The 25,118-nt window shown below is 42.8% G+C and overlaps 2 pseudogenes; both read right to left on the reverse strand.

The window, feature by feature from the left end:
- Nucleotides 1-410: 410 nt before the first annotated feature.
- On the reverse strand, nt 411-4,513 carry LOC109783924 (disease resistance protein Pik-2-like; annotated as a pseudogene).
- Nucleotides 4,514-10,387: 5,874 nt separating this feature from the next.
- Nucleotides 10,388-13,859, reverse strand: LOC109783927 (disease resistance protein PIK6-NP-like; annotated as a pseudogene).
- Between the last annotated feature and the right edge of the window lie 11,259 nt (nt 13,860-25,118).

Consider the following 25,118-nt stretch of genomic DNA (forward strand, 5'->3'; position numbering starts at 1 on the left):
ATGAATGGTGTGGGCACCGTCAGGCTGCTGCAGAGTCTTGGACTGTTCCTGCTGGAGAAGGTGAGCAACCTTGCCGAGTAACACAGTTTCGGTTCAAATAGCATAGCAACAGACTTATTACAGTACGAGTACTAGGTGATGAACGGCATTGCTGGTCTGAACTTCTGTGGTTGCCGAAGCATCAAGTAACAACTATCCTCCGATCTATGCAATTAATTAGTACGAAATATGCTTAGTGGAGTGGATTACTGGAGTTCCCTGTCCTCTGCTGCTGCTGGCAAAAGTTCGTGTAGCTTCACTTGAATCTGGGGATCTGTTTCGGTGTGAAATTAACGACATATTTTCGTGTGAATTTCGTGGCTCACGAAAATTTTCTATTCACGAATTTTTGTTCCCTGGTTCAGAGTATAGCAGTTGACGCCACAGTAGTGTTCAGAGTATAGCAGTCCACAAAACAACGTTACAACTCTGTCTGAATAGGATGCAAAAAAAGAAAGTTACAACTCTGAAACCTAACATCATATCTCTCAATTTAACTTTTTTTTTGCGGGGATCTCTCAATTTAAATTAACTTAACTGTCTCAACTTAACTGAATGCATGGTCCATCAAAATATAAGTTACACACAAGTGCTTGAGCACGTACACAACAGAGAAACTTCACCTAGAGTGGTGAACTTAGTTCTTAACAATAGTACAAGATCCCCTCAAAACCAAATATTACCATGTAGCAGAGCAACAAACTAACACAGCTTCTTCTGGGACACCTTTCTTTGAGCTTTAGGGTTCAGGCATCACCACAACATTCCAATCAAGGCAGCAGCACAACATCACACGCTTTCATTCAATAGAAGATCCCCTGAACAGATGAAGGGAGAACATGTCAACATCTAAGCGTGAGAAAGATTGCCTCGGAAACTGCTGTACGGAATCAAAATGTTAATTATGATTAATACCTCTTGCATTACTAGTGGAATGTCATGATATAACAATTCCCTGACAACTACATCTCCTCCTCTTTGCTCCAGCTCTCTCCCATTTCGTCCCGGATAGATAACCTGGGATGATTGGGATGATTATTTGCCTCGTTCCTTATAGCGGCGGCTGCAACAAAGTATTTTTCTCTAATACGAGCTGCATTAGAGTTGCCTCCGTAATATGTGTCATAACTGTTGCAGAGAGTAACTTCGGCATCTCTGAGACATGGGAGGTGGCCAAGACCCAAGCAGAACCCATAGGCTTCTGCCACTGAAACATAGAACGGCAGCTTAAGCTTCTCCAGCTTTGGCAGTGTCCCTTCTTCAAACGTCAAGTAAATTGCACATTCCCAATGGTACGCAAAAATAATGTAGAATTCCTTCAAACACGAGAATGCAAAGTCTTTTATGGTAAGCCTTTCTTTCTGGACAGTCTTGAATGCTATACTCAGATAAAGTAAGGCTGGCATCTCTCCGAGTATCCGCAGACCCTCTTCTGTTACTTCAATCAAATTAAGGTCCAGGTATGCAAGACCGGTGAGTGCTGGTACAATCCACTTTGGCATCGGGAAATAGTAGTCAGTGGTCATCTGAAACATTTGGAGGTTATATGGCAGAGGGGACCAGGAATCTAAGAACTGGAGTGATGTTGAATCATTAGAGTACATCCATACAGACTGAAGTTTGCAGGTGCCAAGTTTGCATAGTGACGACAGTAACATCTCTTCATGCCTCTTGTATTCCAGAGATCCTCCACTGTCCAACTGTAGAATGAGGTCTTTCAAAACGGTCAGATTCCCCAGTTCCTCGACTGCACACAATGAACTCTTGATAATATTAAAGCCCGAGATCGCCTGTAAATTCTTCATAGTTCCAATCCCATTTGGTATCTTTGTTTTACCGTGAGCAGTACCGGAATATGGATATCTTCCAGTGAGTAGATGTTGTAGCTTAACAAGCTGAATAATTCCAGTGGGCAATCCTTCTATATGTGTATTTCTAAGATCCAACGTCTCTAGATCATAAAGCCTCAAAACTCCTGATGGTAGCTTCAACATGTCAGTGCCCCTAAAGCTCAGGTACTTCAACAGGAATAGTTTATCTATGCCATTCATATCATACTCATGCAGATTTTGACAATCTTGAAATTCTAGGACACGCAAAGCTTCAAAACGAACAAGCCCAGGCAAGTGTTTGATGCAAGTTGAAGCCATCACTGTTAGAGATCGTACATGGCTTAGTTCTTCATTTGCCAATATAGATGCAAGCTCTAGGTCAATATGTTGTACTGATAGTCGTCGAATAAAACCATCACACTTTGCCAAATCAGTTTGACTATGGCTTGCCAAAGAGATGAAATTATTTTCAACGGATTTTGAAATAAGGAGCTCAAGCATCATATCATGGACTTTACAAGCACGAGCCTTTCCATCATAGCCAACTTCCACCGGTTGGACCATACTTTTGTTTATTAGCTCATAGAAATGGTTCTCAGCAACCTCTTGTTTGCTTTGTCCACGCTCTTCGGAGATAAAGCCTTCTCCTATCCATCGCCTCACTAAAATATCTCGCTCAATCACATAATCCTCAGGATATATACATAGATATAGCAAGCAGGTCTTCAGATTAGGTGGAAGGTCATTGTAGCTAAGGGATAGTATACTATTCATTCCTTCTAAGGGATAGTAAACTTGATATGCTGATAATTGCCAATGGGAGGCCTCCACATTTCTCAGTATTTTATTTGAAATTTGTTTTAGCACATTAGGGCAACAGTCCTCGGAACCAAATATTCTTTTGAAAAACAATCTTTTGGAGTGGAGATCACTCAGGGCTTCCATTTCATACATGCGACCATTACCACCTTGACAACATGATCTTGCTACATCAACATTGTGTGTAGTTGCAATAATTCTGCTACAAAAATCATTCTCTGGGAAAGCATACTTAATAGCATCCCATGCTGATATGGACCATATATCATCAATAACGATGAGATACCTAATGGATATAAGTACATGTTGTTAACCACTATGAAAAGGAGCTCAGATGTAGAACATAAAGATACCAATATCATGTATAAGGAATTCAAGCATAATACACACAGAAAAAACACTACAGACTCCAAGGGGATGGTAATAACAAAAAACAAAAATCAAAATAAAGCAAGATACTCTAAGCATCATGTAAATTGCAAGTACTCAACGAGTTATTTAAGGTCCACCATGTACTTATTACATATGTTGCCATGCGTACTTTGCTTACTTAACCAAGACTTCGGACATAGATGCAACACCAAACTAACCAACTTAAGTTGAAAAAAAATCTCACTTTAACAATGTTTGCCCATGTTCATACACACGTCATTTCAAATACTTGTTTGAGTATTTCTGTCCATAACACTTGTTTGAATATCTAATGTATGTGGTGCCATACTTAGAAGTCAATTTTGATATCGTATACTCATGTGTCAACAACCTATATGTATGTTATTCATGCTTTAAAGGTTGAGGATAAATATTTTGAATCGTTTGAGTACATCACTAATCTTTAACCCCTATACATGTTTGTTTACAATTTGATTCTATTTCACTACAGTATAGTCAATCTTGTATTAAGAAACTAAAAATATGTGGGGGGAGGGGGGGTGAAATTACGTACCTCTTATCTTTTAAGAGCTCTCTTAGCTTCGCAATACATATCGTTTCATCCCAGGTGTCGATACCTTCTATAAAATCTTTCTTGCAAGGCATCTGGGAGATCAAATCCTTCATAATTTTCTTCACATTAGGCTTTTGTGAGATAGAGACAACAGCCCAACAATGGAAATGCCCTTGGACCTTGCGGTAGACCTCTCTCGCCAGTGTCGTTTTTCCCAAACCACCAAAGCCAACAATGGACAAAACCTTGCGATGCTTTGTGAAGCTATTTTCATCTTTCAGCATCCAACTGGCAAGGTCATCTCTTGGACCATCAATGCCCACGAGGTGTGCTTCCTCAACAAAAAGAGCAGACAAGCGGGGATCCACAACCAAATGTTCAAAGTGAATATCATCCAGCTTGTAACTACTCTTCAACTCTTTTACCTCCTTGAGACGAATTTTCAGATCGTCGATCTGGTTGGCGATTCCATGACGAGAACCTAACGTCTTGAGCCGGCGAGCAGTCTTGCGGAAGAACTCCTTGAAGCCACCCTGGTGCTGGCCATCATTACCGAGCTGGTGGATGAACTTGTCAATGACATCCTCGATGTCATAGGCCAGCTCCCTCACGAGTGATATCCAATCCTTCACCTGGACATCGGGATCTTGTAGCATCATGTACTTGCGGACAACGCCATGCATGCCAGTCAGCTCAGCTTTGAGCGAGCGGATCTCGCGGCGGACGCCTTTGAGGCGGGCACACTCACCTTCAAGCAAACCAGCGAGCTTCCCCAGCAGGGGACCTAGCACACCCTGCGAAGCACTCACCACCTCCATTGATTTCTCTATTCCTCTCGGTTTGTGCTTGGTGTGTGCTCAGAGTGGATAGAAGTGTAGGAACAGGACCGACTAATGGGGTTCGCACTAGCTGCAAGATTCTTATAGAGTTTTTGCTTTAGTTCGGCCTGACCATGACGATAGCTGAGGGTAAACAGTTGACAGCGTCCTGTCTGGGACACAGCTCCGTAGGCCTTGTTGGGTAAACAGGAAAAAGATTAAGCATAATGGCCTTTATCACAAAAATAAATATATGCTTCTCTCACACATTCTCACCTGCTGTCATATCATAACTTTTCGAGAAAGCAGGCAAAGGGAATTGGAGTAATTAAGCAAGCTCTCCTATTGATCATATTTGTTCATACTTAAAACGTGCACTGGTGATTTTCCTTTTCAAAAAGGAGGGTTTAACTCTGGTTTCTGCATCCGCAGATTTGAGAACTAGATACCTTCACTTACATGGTAAGAGCAACTTTAGCCAATCTCCTAAAAATTTAGAGGAGTAAACGATCGAGTATCCTTTAGAGGACTATCCCCAATACTTAGAGGAGTAAACTTTTTTTTATCAAATTCATTAAATTTTCGGCCACCGAAATAAACTTCACTACTTCATTACTTTATTAAACGACATATCGGTTACATACTTCATGAATTCTTCGCTAAGAGAACCAATCCAATGAAACCACAAGAAAAACACACTTTAATAGAAATCCAACTTCCATAATTGCTTTCACTAGTTGAATTAATAATTTCTCTACGTCTTCATTGCCTACATTGTTGTTTTTCTCTATTGGCTTCTCAAGCTTGCACACTTCTTTTTTCTCCGTCTTCACACAAGAGTGAAGGCATTTTTTTTACTTGGGCAAGTGAGCAGCCGGGTAAATATAGGAGTTCGCGGTGCAGACGAGTATAATTTTTTTCTCCTCTGCATGGTGGAGCTAAGAATCTCGATGAGGACTATCCGAGCTGATAAAGACACAAGCAGCACGAAGCATCAAGAAAAGTCAGAAATATTAGAGCAATGGAAAGTGATACGTCGCCTACCCCTTTGCTAAAGTTATTCCGATCGAGAGCATTATGCATGTATGCGTTGGCAAGTGGGAAAATGATGTATTGATGGGTGGAACTCGTGATTTTTATTGAAGACATGCACGGTCATGGCAATTATTGGCAAGCTGCTCTTTGGTCTATAGGAAACAATATACTTTCTCCAATGCTTTTTACTTCGCATATAAAATTTGTTTGAAGTCAAACTTTGTAAAGTTTGACTAACTTTATTCAAAAATATATCAACATACAAAATATGTAATCAATATCATTAGATGCATCATGAATTTAATTTTCATATTCTATAATATTAGTATTATAGATGTTGATATTTTTTAATTTAAATATGCTAAAACTTCACAAAGTTTAACTTCAGACAAATCTTATATGTGAAGTAAAAAAGGCCGGCAGAAGTACAAGATGTGCCAGATGTCTCATTCGCCCCCTTACATGCCCCGCGTAGAGGGTACCATCAAGGTTGTGCCCTACCTGAAGAATGAGCACGCGTCGGGGGCACGCTGATTAGGAAGGGCATCTTGCAGTCATGGAAATGCCCGATGCAAGGTTCATTGCACCCGACCGTGTTGCGTCACCCGACAAAGAGTAGTCGACGGAGGATATTGTGGTAGGATAAATCTTGCCAAAGAGTATTCTTTTAGGGTTCTTCTAAAGAGAAAGAGTACAATACCCCTTATGGTATCTTGTAGACCAAGGGGGCAAATATGTAATCTGACACCTGCATCCACTTTTCTTTATGGCCTACCCTTGTGAGGGCAACATCTTTATTGGGAGAATATCATACGGAAATCAGCGAAACTCATGCGGTTGTTCCCAAATGCATGTGGGTTCATTATCCAGGAAGAGCCCATCAAAACACCACATTATAAAAAATAAAATATACACCATCATCTCCCTCACACACCAAATCAAATATATTTTTTATGAAATCCCAACAACACAAACAGCGCAACAAAGCGCCCACAACGCTTCTAGTTTCTAACAACCGTGAAGGATAAACTCTAATGCACAGAATAATTATTTGTTTACATGCATGAATTGATGATGTGGCAACATTACATGCATAGAGTAATGCAAAAAATGTAATTTATGGCTTGCATGCATGACTTGCTTATGTGACATGGTTGCATGGCTACAAAAATAGATAGTGTGTTGTAGCTATTTAGGAATAGAGGATGTCAATCATGTACTTGAAATAGTTCAATGTGTATTAAAAAATATCATCGTGTATTTGAAAAATGTTCACCTTGAATTTTAAAAATGTTCCATGTGTTTACAAAATGATCGTTGTTTATTTAAAAAATGTTCACCATGTATTAAAAAAATCAACGTATTTAGAAAAATTCTTCACCATGTATTTAAAAAAAATGTATGGCATGTATTTCAAAAAGATTCAACATGTATTTGAAAAATATTCAACATGTATTTTTAAATCATTCATTGTGTATTTCAAAAAAATTAACGTTCATTAAAAAATATTCAACATATATTTGAAAAATATTCAAGAGGTATCTGCAAAATGTTTATCTTGTATTCAAAAAGTTCAGCATGCAGTTGTAAAAATATTCCTTTTTCTTTCATCTTCCCGGAGGTCTGTATCCTGAAAGCGAGAGTTCAAGGAAGCAAATAGAAGATTCAAGCTTAACATAGTAAGCCAGGTCCTAGGTCGTCTTGCAACCGTCCGGTTCCCACACGCATGAATCACATCTAAACATTTCTAGAATTTAAACATGTCTGAGAGACAGAATTTGGTTCACCGAAGGTTACCAAAAAACTTAACTGTTTCCCCCAAAACAAAAGTTAACTTCGCTTTTCTCTGTTTGATGTCAGCTTGAGATTCGATCGACTGCACAGGGTCCACCACCAGACAACACACACACGCGTCCACCACCAGGACCCGCTATGTTCCTTCCCGCACGAGGTCGCTCTGTTCATTCTCACTTGCTCGATCCCCTGTCTCTGGCAGCCAGGGAGCAGAGCAACTCTGTTTCGCTCTTCGTAACGACACCAAACACAGGCCCACTTGGGCCATAGTTTTTTTAAGGAAAGGGAGAACCCAGGAATTTCTGCTTCTCTTGTAGTACAACCCATACTATGTAGAAACCCAACAGCACTAACTGGGGTGAGTCAGTCATATAGTTAACTGTTTTCCGCTCAAACAAAAAAGTTAACTGTTTCTCAAAAAACAAAAGTTAACCTTCATTTCTTTTGTTTGATATTGAAGGTTGGGATTCAATTGACCGGATGACTCATTTGTCGATATTTCTTTCTGTGCTCTTGGACGCCTGATGTTCGCAAGGTTTCATTCATGGAACCACCAACTAGAAGCTTTAAATATGACAAAGATATCCCTCGTGGTTTCTCTCTTGCAGCCGTCCAGGACTTTTTCAAGCATGAAGCGTGTATAAAATCCAAACATTGTGCGAGGTATACATATACATTTTTCATTATCATTCAAAATTTTCAAATAAATGATTAATTGGTTTAAAAATACACGTTTTTGAACCGATTTCAAAACATCTCAAACATTTGTCAAATAAATGTTTAAACATTTTTTTGAATAATACAAGACATTTTTTTAAATATGCAAACTTATTTTTACATCATTAAGAAATTTTCTAAAGTGTCAAAGACATATATTTGAAATGCTCGAACATTTTCTAAAAATGTAACGTACATCTGTTTTTAATGGTTCAGATATTTTTTTGAATATTGTTTTTATTTACATTGTATAAAGTTTTCAAAAAAATCAGCGTTTTTTTTTTGAAATGCATGAATATTTCTTAAATGCCCCGAATATTTGTTTGAATGCTATCAACATTCTTAAAATTATACCGTGTTAGTTTTCAAATTTCTGTTTTTTAATTAAATATAGTTTTAGAATATATGTGTTTCGAATTGTTTCAAAAATATGAGCAAAAGAAAAGAAACACAAAAGACATAGAAAATCGAACTGACCTGGAGGAAGGTAATTTGGCCGGCCCAACTTGACGCTCGCTGTAGGTCGCCCCTTCGCCCGTGTGGCTTGGTGCCGTCGGTCCCGGTTCAGGTGACTTCTCCTAGTCTCCGTTTCAAGAAAATCCTGCGGCGGCGGCGCGGCGGTGGCACAGCCTCGGACCTTCGATTCCGGTAACGGCACAAGACGGCTGGGACGAGCACAAAGTCGCCCGTCGGCGCGGCAGCTGGTGCCGGCGGCGACGCTGCTTGCCTGTTAGAGCCAGTGGGTTGAATGGTGCGGGCGCCGTCAGAGAAGAAGCGACAGCGGCTGCGGCTGGTGCGAAGTCTCGGCCTGCTCCTTGTGGAGAAGAGAAGGTGAGCAACCTTGCCGCCACTAGCACACAATCTATTCAAATACTAGCATAGTTACAGATTTACAGTACTACGTACTACGTACTACGTACAGTACTTAGTTGCTGGTAGCAAGCTGTTCATGAGGTGCAGACGATTGACATTGCTGGTCTGAACCTCTCTGTAGTAGCCGAAGCATCAAGGAGCAACTGTCATCTGCTTTATGTTCAGTAAATTACTTGAGTTCACTATCCTCTGCTGCCAGCAAAAAAAATTCGGTGAAATTGCAGTAATATTTCATTTAAATTTGTGGACCTGTTTCGGTGTGAGATTAATGAAATGTTTCCTGAGATGTCCAAAATTTCGTGGGTCACGAATAATTTCCCATCACGGATCCTTTTCCCCTGGTTCAGAGTATAGTTGTTCACGCTACAGTCGAAGGGTTTAGAGTACAGAAGTGGGGAAACGACGTTACAACTCTGAAACCTGACAGCATAACTCTGAACCCAGTTGTTTCAACTTAACTGAATGCATGATCAATCAAACTAAGTTACACACACAAGTACGTACTTGAGTACATGCACAACAGCTAAACTTCACCTAGAGGTGAACTTATTGTTCTTAAAAATAGCACTCGATGCAAGAGATTATGATAATGCATGATCCCCTGAAAACCAAATAGTAGCATGTAGCTCCCTCAACACCCTGCATCTTCCTCTTGTGCTCCCTGTGCACCCTCAACTTTGTACTAGCTATAATCAAACTGCAACGAACTTGATTATAAACATTCAGTTTTCTCGTTGATTGTGTCACACCTTGCGATGGTGGTTATTCAACATAATCAGCCCACTCGATCGATGGAGGTACTCGATTGATTCCACTAGGCACTCAGGCAGGCAGCAGAGGAAGGAAACAGAGCGACCGGCAGCAGCAGAGCACGAGAATAACTGGCTGTTGCCAAGTGCCAAGTTGATGCAGCTGGCCAGAAGTTCAGTGCTGGATACATTCTGCTGAATCATTACCCTACTGTGAATCCCAAATCTCACGCCCCGCTTACACCTCCGAGATTGAAACCAGATGAAGCAGTTTACAGTAGAGCAGTTCAAGCTACATAGAAGAGTTCCGAGTATTGGAGTGACAGAACAACGTTTCAACTCTGAAACCTGAGATCAAACTTGTAGCCAACCGTTTCAACTTAACTTTATGAATGGCCCATTAGACTAAGTTACACACAAGTACATACACAATAGGGAAAATTCACCTAGGTGAGCTTAATAATTCTTACAATAGCAATCAATGCAAGAAATTCTGATACAAGATTCCCTGAAAACTAAATAGTACTAACACCACTTCTTCTGGGACATCTTCAGGGTTCAGGCATCACCACGAGATTCCAATCAATCCAACAGCACACCATCACGCACTTACGTTTAACAGCAGATCCCCTGAATAGATGAAAGAACATGTCACATCTATGCATAAGAAAGGTTGCGTACAGAAAGTGTTGTACAAAATTATTGATTATGATTCATACCTCTTGTGTTGGTACTGAAATGTCATGATCTAAAAATTCTCTGACAGCTAGCTCTCTTCATTGTCGGTGTAGCTCTCTTCCTTGTAGTTGTAGCGCTCTTCCATTTCACCCCGGATGGATAGCCTGGGATGATTGGGATGGCTATTTGCCTCGTTCCTTATGGCAGCAGCTGCAGCAGAGTTGCTTTTGTAAGATGTGTCATCATCGTTGCGAAGAGTAATTTCGGCTTCTCTCAGGCATGGGAGGTGGCCAAGACCCAAGTAGAATCCATAGGCTTCTGCCACTGAAACAAAGAACGGCGGCACAAGCTTCTCCAGCTTTGACATTGCCCCTTCTTCAAATGTCAAGTAAACTGCAGTTGCACTAAATGAGGAATAAACAAGGTAGAATTCCTTCAAACATGGGAATGCAACGCCTTGTACGCTAAGCCTTTCTTTTTGGATAGTTTTGAATGCTAACTTCAGACAAAGTAAGGCAGGCATCTCTCCGAGTATCCGCAGATCCTCCTGTGTTGCTTCAATCAGATTAATGTTCAGGTATGCAAGACTGGTGAGTGCTGGTACAATCCACTTTGGCATCTTTGGTAAATAGTAGTCAGTGGTCATCCGAAACATTTGGAGGTTATATGGCAGAGGGGACCATGAATCTAAGAACCAGAGGGGTGTTGAATCAGGAGAGTATATCCATAAAGACTGAAGTTTGCAGGTGCCGAGCTTGCATAGTGAGGAGAGAAACATCTCTTCATGCCTCTTGTATTCCTGAGATCCTCGACCGTCCAACTGTATATGGAGTTCTTTCAAACCAGTCAGATTCCTTAGTTCCTCGACTGCACCTAATGAACTCATGATAATATTAAAGCCCGAGATCGCCTGTAAATTCCTCATATTTCCAATCCCATCAGGTATCTTTGTTTTACCGTAAGGACTGCCGGCAGGGGAATATCTTACAAAGAGTAGATGCTGCAACTTAACAAGCTGAATAATCCCAGTGGGAAATTCTTCTATATGTGTATTTCTAAGATCCAACGTCTCTAGACCATAAAGCCTCACAACTCCTGATGGTAGCTTCAACATGTCAGTGCCCCTAAAGCTCAGGTACTTCAACAGGAATAGTTTATCTATGCCATTCATATCATACTCATGCAGATTCTGACAATCTTGAAATTCTAGGACACGCAAAGCTTCAAAACGAACAAGCCCGGGCAAGTGTTTGATGCAAGTTGAAGCCATCACTGTTAGAGATCGTACATGGCTTAGTTCTTCATTTGCCAATATAGATGCAAGCTCTAGGTCAATATTCTGGACTGATAGTCGTCGAATAAAACCATCACACTTTTCCAAATCAGTTTCACTGTGGCCTGCCAAAGAGATGAAATTATTTTCAACAGATTTTGAAATAAGGAACTCAAGCATCATATCATGGACTTTACAAGCACGAGCCTTTCCATCATAGCCAACTTCCACCGGTTGGACCATACTTTTGTTTATTAGCTCATAGAGATGGTTCTCGGCAACCTCTTGTTTGCTTTGTCCACGCTCTTCGGAGATAAAGCCTTCTGCTATCCATCGCCTCACTAAAATATCTCTCTCAATCACATAATCCTCAGGATATATACATAGATATAACAAGCAGGTCTTCAGATTAGGTGGAAGGTTATTGTAGCTAAGGGATAGTATACTATTCATTCCTTCTAAGCTTCCGTTTTTGTCCAATGCAGAACCAATGGACCTTCCAACTCTCTCCCACTCATCTTTCACCACAGGTCTGTTTGCCAGTAAACTTGATATGCTGATAATTGCCAATGGGAGGCCTCCACATTTCTTCAGTATTTTATTTGAAAATTCTTTTAGCACATTAGGGCAACAGTCCTCGGAACCAAATATTCTTTTGAAAAACAATGTTTTGGACTGCAAATCACTTAGGGCTTCCATTTCATACATGCGACCATTACCATGTAGCGAACACGATCTTGCTACATCAACAATGCGTGTAGTAGCTATAATTCTGCTAGAAAATTCATTCTCCGGGAATGCATACTTGATAGCGTTCCATGCTGGTATCGACCGTATATCATCAATAACAATGAGATACCTAATAGATATAAGTAGATACTGTTAATCAACTACGAAAAAGAGTTCAAGTACAAAACATGAAGATACCAGTGTCATGTCAAAAGAATTTAACCATATACAAAAAAATACCACAGATTCTAAGAGGATGGCAATAAAAATACTCAAAAAGAAACAATAAGTTTACCTTTATAACCTATGCATCATATAAGGTGCAAGTACTCAACAAGTTAAGGTCTACCATGTGCCTATTGCTTATGTTGCCATCTATAGTTTGCTTACTTAACGAAGACTTTAGCCATAGTTGGAACTCAAACCTAACCAACTTAAGTTCAAAAAAGATCTCGGTTTAAAATGTTTGCCAAATGATCATACAAGCATCATTTTACTATAATTGTGTGAGTAAAAAAAAAGAATAGAACACTTGTTTGCACACTTAGAAGTCTTTTTTAATATAGTATACTCATGTTCGACAACATATGCGAATGTTATTCATGCGTTAAAGGATCACGAGAAATATTCCGAGTCCTTGAGTACAACACTGATCTTTAACCTCTACATATTTGTTTGCAGTTGATTCGTTTTCACTGCAGTATAGTCAGGCTTGTTAAGGAATTATCCTAAATATATTTGTTAAAAAGGGGGGTTTGAAATTACCTCCTATGTTGTAAGAGTTCTTTTAGTTTCCCAATGCATATCGTTTCGTCCCAAGTGTCGATGCCTTCTTTAAAATCTTGCTTGCAAGGCAGCTGGAAGATTAAATCCTTCATAATTTTTTTTTTTACATTTGGCTTTTGCGAGACTGAGACAAAAGCATGACAATGAAAATCTTCCCAGATCTTGCGGTAGACCTCCTTCGCCAGTGTTGTTTTTCCCAACCCACCGAAGCCAACAATGGACAACACCTTGCGATCCTTGGTCGAGCCATTTTTATCTTCCAGCATCCAATTGGCAAGATCATCCCTTGGACCATCAATGCCCACAAGGTGTGCTTCGTCAACAAAAAGAGCAGACAAGCGAGGATCCACAGCTGAATGTCCAAAGGTAATAATATCATCCAGCTTGTTACTACTTTTCAACTCTTTTACCTGCTCGAGACGAATCTTCAGATCATTGATTTGGTTGGCGATTCCACGGCGAGAGCCCAGAGTCTTGAGCCGGCGAGCAGTCTTGCGGAAGAACTCCTTAAAGCCACTCTGGTGCTGGTGGCCCTCATTACTGAGCTGGTGGATGAACTTGTCGATGACATCCTCAATGTCATAGGTCAGCTCCCTCACCAGCGGCATCCACTTCTTAACCTGAACATCGGGATCTTGCATCATTGTGTACTTCTCGCGCCATGCATGCAGGTCAGCTCGGATTTGAGCGAGTGGATCTCACGCCGGACGCCTTTGAGGCGGGCACACTCACCGGTGAGCTTCCCCCTTACTTCCGTTTTCTTTGTTGCGAACTTCTTCCCTCCTTACTCTGCTTTTTGCAGCTTGTGATGCGGCTGTCACACAAGGACCTCATGACTCGTCTGTCAAAGTTCCTACCTGCGGTCTTGGATGCCTTCGAAACCCAGAGTCCATATGTTCGCAAGGTTCATTAATTCCCCCTTACTTCTATCACTTCTGCTTTGGTAGACCCTCCTTAAACACATCGATGGCTTAGATTATTCCATACCTCTTCATAATAAAGGGCAGGATGGTCTTTTCTTCAAAATACGTCGAGAGGCGGTCCATGTGCGTTCTGTACTAGCCACTTTGACTACCAATCTGTTGTGTTAGATTTCCAGTGCTAATCTTAAATAAAAAGAACTTAAATGTCGCGGCACTGGGAGAAAAAAAGGATGGCAACGAGAATCGAACCTGCAATTTCCAGTTTACGGTGCGTGCTGTGCAGCCTGTGCTAGCGACTGTGACTACCAATCAACAACGTTATATTTCCAGCGCGAACCATTAAGAAACTAAAAAGGTCGCAGCAAATTTTAAAACATGAGTTTGCAAAATTAAGATGTACTCCCTCTGTAAATTAATATAAAAGCGTTTAGATTACTAAAATAGTGTTTTAAACACTCTTACATTAGTTTACGGAGGAAGTACCAAAGTGTCCAATAGGTATCGAACAAGGGACATAGCACCAGCCAACCACGTCACTAGCCACTATACTAACTAACATTAAGTGTCCAAAAAGATAGCCCGATCTATATGAACCATAAGCGGCGACATATTTTCTTTAATTTCGGACCTCATTTTTATTGGAAAACGTAAATATTTTTAGAAACGCAGTCATTAAGAAATGTGTGATATTTTTAAGAAAACTACAACAATTTGTGAAAATGTGAACGTTTTTTTGGGAATCATAAAAGAAACAAAATTGCAAATGATAACATTTTTTAAAATTGCTTACAATTTTTTGGAAAAGGCGAACATTTACAATTTTGAGATTTTAAAAACTAATTTTTTTTGTGAAAATGCGATTTTTGGGAATCTCAACCATTTGTTTTACAAAGGAAAAGCATTGAAAAGGAGAACATTTTCTGAAAAACAGGAAATAAACTGAAAACACGAACATTTTTCAAAATTACAAATAATTGTTTCAAGGTGTGAACTTTTTTTTGAAATTCCCCAAACATATATTGAATTTGCGAACAACTATTAAATCAAGAATATTTTCTGAATTTGGGAACAAATTTAGTAACCTCATCGTCCTGATTACACTGCTTGCCATCCGACTACACGGCCATGATATTTAAGAGCAAGAAATTTATAAGGGTCAACTACTGTATCGATGCAAGAAAACTTGTGTTCGTTTACAATGCCTACAGTATACACACACATGCATGTTATCAAGAAACATATTTTCTCAAACATGATAAAAATAAACATATTTTCTTAATCTTTTTCAACGAGAACTTTTACTGAATTTGTGAAACAATGAAAAAATTGTGAAAAAGAAAAGAGTAAAAAGGAACAAGAAAACAAAAAATAAATAAGATAAATAAGATAAATAAAAAACAGAAATAAAACACTAGAAGAAAAAATAGTAAGAAAACCGATTCAGGATCCTTTTGGAACATTCCCAAAAAATGGCTAGGAACCTTCCAAAAGGTTCTCAAAACCAAAGCTTGTGCACGTTAGCTATTCGTAAAATGGTTCAGAGGCTTGCCCTTCCGGCCTACCCGAGCGTACCAAGTTGTACACGGTGGAGTGGCGAAGCCAGCTTAGAGGCAGTGTAGTCAGTTGACTACACAGGTCTTTGGTAATACAAGCAAGAGTTATGCAAAAAAAAATTTAGAAAATATTACAAATACGTGTATTTGAGTACACAATTTTGTATTGACTACAAAGTGTTTAAATCATGGCTCTGTCACTGACACAGTGTGTTTGGTTGCAAGCATGAAACCTGGCATACATGCTGGCCATGGTGATGCCAAGGTGTGAAAATTTTTTGGTGCTTTTCGGGGGAGGTGAAAACAAAAGTGGTTCGAGACTTGCTCTTCCCGAACGTATCAGATTGTACACGGTGTGTTTGGCTGCAAGCATGAAATGACACCAATTTTTGCCAGTGGTTGGGCATGCCCAGGGTTGTACCTCACGTAAAATTTGAATAAATTCGGACACCGAACGTACGATGTGTCACGTCCAACCTGTGTTTTAGGGTTTTTTTTCAATGGGAAACATAGAAAATGCATAAAATGTCGAAAACCAACGAAACTTGGCCGGCATGATGGCCATGTTGATGCCAAGGGGAGGGAAAAAATTGGGCGCTTTCGGAGTAGGTGAAAAAAAATGGTTCGAGACTTGACCTTCCGGTCTACCCAAACGTAGCCGGTCGTACACGGTTTGTTTGGTTGCTAGCACGAAATCACTGAAAAAAGTTCCATCTGCTGATGAACTGAAAAAATCACAAATTTAAAATAAAATCACAAACACAAAAAAGTTCATGAAATTGAAATAAAACCACATACTAAAAAAAATCATGAATTTGGAAAGAGTTCATTTAAAAAACAAATCATAAATTTGAAATAGTTAACAAATTTTAAAAGTTCTATGAATTAAGAAAGAAAACAAAAAATAGAAACAAATAAGGAAAAATGAAAAAAAATCCAAAGAAAAAGGCCAAACTGAAAAAAAGGAAACGCATGCTTTTTTTTTTATTAGCGTTATATTTAGATAAGAAGGAGGGTATTATGACACAGCAATTAAACTATCCCCATGGTTAGGTGCTTCACTAGAACAGGTCAATCGTGTGGGTTCGAATCACACAACGCATAGCTACTTTTTGTAGTTTAATAAAAGAAAGAAAAAAACATAATTGGGCCAGGTCCGCCCAAGGTGCAAACGTTAAATGTCCATATTACCCTTTATACGTTTTGTAGGGGGGGTCTACCGAAGCGGGTCTCTACTTCTATTTATAGGTTGTGTATATTTTAAATCATCTTCAATTTTTTTGGCAACACCGCTCCCTTTTCTTTCATCTTCCCGGAGGTCTGAATCCTGAAAGCAAGAGTTCAGGGAACCAAATAGTTGTAGAAGATTAAAGCTTCACATGACAAGCCAGGTCCTAGGTCATCTTGCAACTGTCCTGTCCTCGCACGCATGAACCACGTCTAAACATTTTTCTAGAATTTAAACCTGTCTCAAGCTCAGAATTTGGTTCACTGGAAGTTCAACAATGGACAAAGCTCATGAAAGCAAAATTTCATGGAACCATCCGAAGCTGAAAACTTAACACGATAATCCAGGTTGTCTTGCAACTGTTCAGGCCTTGCACGCACGAATCACAGCATGTATACATTGTGCTGGTCTGCAAGAATTTAAACTTGTCCGAAACTCTGAATTTGTTCACGGGAAGTTTAACAACACTAGTTTGTGCATACTGTACTGCACCCCATGTGTCTATCCTGAACCCTGAGCCGACTCTGCATCTTCCATGCCCGTCTTCTCAGCACACAGATTATCAAACAGATGCCCGTCTTCCTATTAGTTGTAAAACCAAAAACAAGAGCACTGAAAGCCGACCATAAAAATTCCTGCAGCACGTTCTTGCTGAATCATATCAAATCTTGAATAAACCAGTGCTGCATTGCAGGCTATTTTGCTTTGTCTGGTGGACACGTACCTGAAGTTGGGGGCGGCGCTGGCGCCGCACCTGGAATGGCTGGGCGGCGCGCAGGTGCTGCAGCTCGTCGTGGCCACGTCGGCGAGCAGACTGTCCAGGGCGAACATCTGACGGTTCAAGGCATGGCGGAAGGCGAGGCGGCATCTTGTAGGCGTGTACGTGCAGCTACATCTCTTGTGATTCACTCAATGTAAACATCAATAATACAATGCTGCCTCAACGGTTTCAGAAAAAGAAATGAACAGAGAACTCTGACCTGTTCATGGCAAGGAGCAGAGAAACTCTGTTTCTGGAAGCCAGGGAGCAGAGCAACTCTGTTTCGCTCTTCATGTAACAAAACCAAACAGAGGCCACTTGGGCCATAGCTTCTTTTTTTCTTTTGAGCGAAGGGCTAACCCTGCAATTTTCGCTTCTCTTGTACAACACTCACCGGTGTAGATCATTCACTTGCTAAGAGAGCTTTCTGCTGTAGATCCACTTCTAGATGCAACTTTCTATGCAGCAAAGTCTCTGGATGTAATTCTAGATTGGCCTTGGAGGCCATCTCGTTCCCCAAAGGGAAATTAGGCAAATTTGACAATTTTGACCTCGAAACGAAATAAATTCACAGAATGAACTGGGTGCGAAACTATTTCACACCCCTAACCCTTTTGTGTAGCGCCCGCCACACCGGCGCCACACCCTACGGTGCAGCGCCTAGCTCCGGGGCGTTACACCACTGTCCACCGTGGCAGCCCACGGGCCCGCACCCAGCAGCGCAACGCCTCCAAGCTAGGCGCTGCACCTGTAATGTGCAGCGCCTAGCCGCTAGGCGTTGCACGTGTAATGTGCAGCGCCTAGCGGCTAGGCGCTGCACTGTGACTTATCCAGCCACTTGGCTGGGCCCCCCTCCCCCACCCCCCCACCACACACTCTCTCACTCTCTCCCCGAGCTTTGCCCCCTCTCCCACTCTCCCCCCTCTCAAATCTTCTTCCAAATCTTGCAAATTTGAAGAATTTGTTCGTGGATTTCGAAGTCAAACCCTCCCTCAAGGTAATAATCTCCGATCCTTGTTTTGATCGAAGTAAAGTTCTCCCATTGCTCATTTGTTGGTAGTTTGGGGAAACCCTAGTTTAGTTTGGATCTAGAGATTTGCATGGAGATGTGAGATGTTTGTTTGCCAATTTCTATGATTAGGCTTTGTTAGTATGCTAGGGTTATTCTTATGGGTGTTCTTATGTTGGTGCTAGGGTTAGGTTTAGGGCTAGGGTTATGGTTAGGGTTAGGTTTAGGGTTAGGGTTATGGTTAGGGTTAGGGTTGTTGTTTCATATATATATTAGGGTTTGTATTCGGTGTTAATCCATGGATTAGTACTCATGGAAGCAATGTTACCTTGTGTTCATTGCTTATAGGGATGGGAAGAACATGTGTGTTTTTTCATCATGGGGACAAAGACGCCTTTTTGAAAGGCAATAAAGAACCGGACCCGGATGAGCTTGACATTGTGTTTGATAGTAGTCCTAGCTATGCGGAGCTCTTGCAACAAGTTAGGAAAGATTTGAATTGGATGGACCCTAGTGATATCATTGAGTTGGAGGGAAGGCATAATGTTGGTTTTGGAATGCACATCCGTTGGAAGACAATGCGTGTAAACTCGGAGCAACGTTGGGTTGCATACAAGGAGACGGTGGCCGAATCACTAGACAAGGCTCTTGAGTTATTTGCAACGAAGAAGGTTGAGTCAAGTTTGCATTTGGACTTGAACCGGCACCCCTCCCCTTTGGTTGCTAGTAGCCCCCCACCCTTGAAGCAAGATGAAATTGTTGAACCTCTTTTGACCCAAGAAGTGAGGCCAACATTGAGCCCGTGTAGAAACAACCAAGATGAATCTTTGCAAGAGGACAACGATGAGTATGCGGACGATGACAATGAAGTTGATCTCCATGACAACAATGTGGGTGATCTCGACAAATATCATTTGCAAGAGACAATGGACCATTCCATCCCTTTTTCCCGTGCATATGCATCGGACTCGGATGACGATGGTCCCGATGAACAAGTTGATGCGGAGGGGTTCACGGTGAAGGAGGCCGAAGCTTTCGAGAAGGTATTTGGTCGGGATCATCGGACTACATTGTTCAAGGATGTTAGTCTCGCGGATGAAGCCGTGGTAGATGGTGGCCAATGTGTAGCTCTTGGGGTTAGGCCAAGCTCTCACCGTGATTTGGTAGACGACAAGAACCGGATTGCTAAAGGTTCTAAGTTCGACAGTTTGTTGGATTTGAAGATGTGGCTCGACAACTACTCGGTTACGCATTATCGTCCACACAAGGTGGTGCACTCGGACGTCAATGTGCGCTACACGGTTGCATGTGCATGTGAAGATGAAAAGGAGGTCCAACTTGGACTTACAAGAGGCCGTGGTGGTGGTAGAGGTCGTGGAAAGGAGGTCCAACAAGGAGTGGCAAGACGCCGTGGCGGTTGTCCGTGGATTGTGCGTGCAAGACCATGGAAAGGAGGTCCTACTTGGCATGTAGTGAGTTGTGTGCCAACTCACATGTGCCAAGGCAAAAGGGTGGATGGCAAGATTGTGTCCCAAGACCACAAACAACTCACGTCCGAGTTCATCGCTTACAGGCTCTCGAACTCAATATCCACACTTCCAACAATGAGCGTCCAACATGTCATTGACCTTGTGAAAGCCATCTTTCATTACAAGGTGAAATACGGCAAGGCATGGAAGGCGAAGCAAGCCGCATTTAAGATGTTGTATGGTACATGGGAGGAAGCATACAACCGAATCCCTAGGTTGTTGTTAGCCATGGCCGCGACAAACCCGGGCATGGTTCATGTGGTCGAGCCTCATGGGCACCAAACAACGGTTCATGAAGGAAGGAAAGTCAGAGTATTTGGCCGTGCTTTTTGGGCGTTCGAGCAATGTGTGAGGGCTTTCGAACATTGTAGGCCGGTCATCGCAATTGATGGCACGTTCTTGACCGGACAATACAAAGGCACCTTGTTGGTTGCGATAGCAAGTGATGCCAATAACCGGGTGTTGCCATTGGCATTTGCTTTGGTTGAGGTGGAAAACAATGACAACTGGGAATGTTTTCTGCATCTTTTGAGGACGAAGGTGTTACCTGCTCAAAGGGAAATTTGTGTCATATCGGATCGGAATCAAGGAATTCTTAACGCCGTGGAGATTGACATTCCCGGGCATGCTCCGTTGCACCATCGATGGTGCATGAGGCACTTTTGTTCGAACTTCTATAGGGCATGTGGCCTTAAGGAGTTGGCCGATGATCTTCAAGATTGTTGTCTCGCTTTCTCCGATAAGCGCTTCGCCACTTTGTACAACAAATTGCTCGCACACAAAAAACTTGATCCCGGGGGTCAAGAGTTTCTCAATAGGCACATTCAATACCGGAACAAGTGGGCACGTGCTTTTGATGAAGATGGCCGGAGATACGGTCAAATGACAAGCAATATGGCCGAATGCTTCAATAGGGTGCTCAAAGGTGCACGTGGATTACCCGTGACGGCAATAGTTCAATACACATTTGACAAGATGAATGCGTACTTTGTAAAGTACTCAATGGAAACCGATGCACAGATAGCGGGTGAGAACCCACGGAAGTACAAGTACAAGTTCCCACCCAAAGTTGATGAATGGTTGCTATTTCAATCACGGAAGGCGGACTCAGAAGAAGCTATATTATATGACAATGAGGAGTGGAAGTACGAAGTGAAAGAGCCAGGAGGAACCACAAACGATGGCCGGCAACATGGAGGTCGGGCTTTCAAGGTGTCGTTAACACAATGTGATTGCACTTGCGGGAGGCCATTATTGCTTCATCTCCCATGCTCACATTTGTATGCCGCCGGCCGCGTTAGGAATGTGGACATCAATCACCCACGCACCATGAGGGAGTCCCAGTTCTCAATCATGACGGTCAAGAAAACATGGGCTCCCCGCTTTCACCCATACTTTGACCAATCACAATGGCCGGAGTATCATGGAGTTCAACTATGGCCGGATTCGGAGTTGAAGGTTGTTAAACGGGGTAGACGTAAGACAAAGCGTCTTAGAGGCGACATGGACGGATGGGGCCATGGTGGGCGCCGCGAAGCGGGCAACGACCAATTCCAAGAGCCTCGTGAGAGCTCCCGTTGTGGGGAGTGCAAAGGTCATGGCCACAACAAAAGAAAATGTACGAAACCAAGGAAAAGGTCCAAGAAAAATGATGCAAGCACAAGCCAACATGGAGCTACACAAGGGAGCCAACCAAGTGGTAGCCAACCAAGTGGTAGCCAACCTAGTGGCCGCCAACCTAGTGGTAGCCAACCAAGTGGTAGCCAACAAGTGCGAAGCCAACCAAGTGGTAGCCAACCTAGTGGTAGCCAACAAGTGCCAAGGCAACCAAGTGGTACCCAACAAGTGCCTAGCCAACCAAGTGTTAGCCAACCTAGTGGTAGCCAACAAGTGCCAAGGCAACCAAGTGGTAGCCAACAAGTGCCTAGCCAACCAAGAGGTCGGCAACTTGGAGTTACAAGAGGCCGTGGTGGTGGTAGAGGTGGTGGTGGTGGTCTCGGCCGTGGTGGTGGAAGAGCTCGACGTGGTGGTAATGGTCGTGGTGATGGTCTCGGCCTTGGTGATGGTCTTGGCCTTGGTGGTGGACTTGGCCGTGGTGATGGACAAGCGCAAGTTCGTTATAGAGGAATGTTTGGATACCTAGATGGACCGTTTCCGTATGTTCCTCACTTACTATAATGTATCATATGTTCTTGTTTTTCCATATGTTCTTCTTTTTCATATTTGCTTCCATTTGTTCTTATTGTCCTTACTAACCATTATGTTCCACTCATTGTAGGTATGGCGGCTTCCCAACCCAACAAACCAACGATGAAGGAGGATGGCGAAGATGAGATGGCCGGATGGTGGGAGAAGGCGGCGAAGAAGCTTAGAGAGGAGGATGCAGCCAAGCTAAAGAAGAAGAAGGAAGAGGAGCTTGAGAAGGAGAGGAAGCGAAAACAGAGTGCGGCAAATGCGATGCGCGCTAGGGAGCAAGCGTTGATGAGGAAAGTTGAGGAGGCACAGAAGAAGCGTCAACAGGATTTTGAAGAAAGAACCATGAAGCTTTGGGCAATTGCAGCTGAAAAAGAAGAGAGGGACAAGCAGATATTCATGAAGAGGGTGGTTAATGAGGCTCACCTCATAAGAAAAAGGGAGGAGGAAGAGGAAGAAGAGAGGAAGAAGAAGAAGGGAAAGGGGCCTTCCTCTACGCAATAGAGCTATGTCTCCTCTTCAATTTGCTTGTGAACTACTATGTCTCCTCTTCGATTTGGTTGTGAACTACTATGTGCCGTGAACTACTATGTCTCCTCCTTGATTTGGTTGTAAGAACTACTATGTGCGGTGAACTACTATGTGTCCTCCTTGATTTGGTTGTACGAACTACCATGTGTCGTGAAGTAGTATGTGTTATGAACTACTATGTGTCGTGAAGTACTTGGACGCTGCAATCTACCATGTGGCGCCTAGCTGCTGTTGCTCTCTGGATAGCTAAAAAATTCACTAAGTCCAAGTCCAAGTGCCTCAAACTGTAAAGTACCTTCTATTCTGGCTGCATAGCTACAGACCAGTGCAGCGCCTAGCCAGGAGGCGCCACACTGTACAGTGCAGCGCCTGCGGGCTAGGCGCTGCACTCTATAGTGTGGCGCCTCCTAGCTAGGCGCTGCACAAACACTTAGCGAAATTTTTGCCTGAAACTGGAGGCATACCTTCTGTTGGTTGCTGGATACCTACAGACATGTGCAGCGCCTAGCACGGAGGCGCCACACTCTATCGTGCAGCGCCTGAGCGCTAGGCGTTGCACTATACAGTGCGGCGCCTCCAAGCTAGGCGCTGCACATGTCTGTAGCTATCCAGAAAAGCAACAGAAGTTTGGCTAGTTACAGACATATGCAGCGCCTAGCACGGAGGCGCCACACTCTATAGTGCAGCGCCTGCGAGCGAGGCGTTGCACTGTACAGTGCGGCGCCTCCAAGCTAGGCGCTGCATATGTCTGTACCTATCCAGAAAAGCAACAGAAGTTTGGCTAGTTACAGACATATGCAGCGCCTAGCTCGGAGGCGCCACACTCTATAGTGCAGCGCCTGCGAGCTAGGCGTTGCACTGTAGAGTGCGGCGCCTCCAAGCTAGGCGCTGCATATGTCTGTACCTATCTAGAAAAGCAACAGAACTTTGGCTAGTTACAGACATATGCAGCGCCTAGCTTGGAGGCGCCACACTCTATAGTGCAGCGCCTGCGAGCTAGGCGTTGCACTGTAGAGTGCGGCGCCTCCGTGCTAGGCGTTGCATATGTCTGTAGCTATCCAGAAAGCAACAGAAGTTTGGCTGGTTACAGACATATGCAGCGCCTAGCACGGAGGCGCCACACACTATAGTGCAGCGCCTGCGAGCTAGGCGTTGCACTGTAGAGTGCAGCGCCTCCGTGCTAGGCGCTGCATAAACACTTAGCAATTTTTTTGCCTGAAACTAGAGGCCTACCTACTGTGCCTCCAGCCCCCCTCTACTGGGTCTTTTTCAGCCACAGTTCAACAACTAGTATAACAAACATTCAGGTACGACATCATTTCTCCAAGTATAACAATTAGTACAAGAAACAAAGGGTTCACAAAAGACTTCATTTCATAGAAATGACCATCACAATAAGTTCCAGTTTACCATAGAGCTACCATCACTCCAAGTTCAACGACATAAAAGGTACGACCACTCCAAGTTCAACGACATAACAAATCGCACTCGAAGTTCAACATTATAAAAAAAACTAAGATGACTAGTGCTTTCCACGCTTGCTGGGTCCTCCCCCCTCTTGACGCTTATCTTCTTCACCTTCCTAGGAAGAGGAACCCGCTCCGGCTCCGGCTCCGCCTCCGGTTCGACATCGTCATCCAAAGCCGCCATCCGCGAGGTGCCGACCGTCCTTTTGCCTCTTTGGGTGAAGTCTTCAGGCGTGTACTTGTTGATTCCCCTCCTAGGCTTCAACTCGTATGCAGACCGAGCCCGGTACGTCCCCAAGGTCATATCATCAGCAACCTATGCATCAACAAAAGATATGGAAAGACCGTGTGTGAGGATATAGTTAGCAATGCATCAACAAATGGATATATATCGTCATGCCATACCTCTTGGGTGACCCCACCCACATCCTCATCCGTGAAAGGTTCACCATGGCTCTGCCCCGAAGCGGGATCTGATGGTGTCGCCGACCTAGACCGTTCTGGTGATACATACTCGGGGTCACGACAACCGAAAAGGTTTGATAGCCGCCTTAACTTTTGGCCCTGGCGCTGCAACATGTACAAGTGAATGAGACATGGAACGTACCAACAAATGTTAAGTGCTAGTTTGAAGGAGATGTGAACCTTAATGAATTCTCGAAGTGCACCTTCCCCATCGCTTTTGCCAGCCGGGGTTGTTTCCAGAATAGTCTCGGTCTCGTTAGCTGCTTTCTTGATCTGGGCACGCTATGAACAGAAACGGTATCAAAGTGTTAGGCAAGCGAAGATGTGAAAAGTGCGAATGGAAAAGCAAAAAGGGCTAACCACAAAGTTCATC

This window comes from Aegilops tauschii, chromosome 6, assembly GCF_002575655.3.
Source record: "Aegilops tauschii subsp. strangulata cultivar AL8/78 chromosome 6, Aet v6.0, whole genome shotgun sequence".
In the NCBI taxonomy this organism is placed as follows: domain Eukaryota; kingdom Viridiplantae; phylum Streptophyta; class Magnoliopsida; order Poales; family Poaceae; genus Aegilops; species Aegilops tauschii.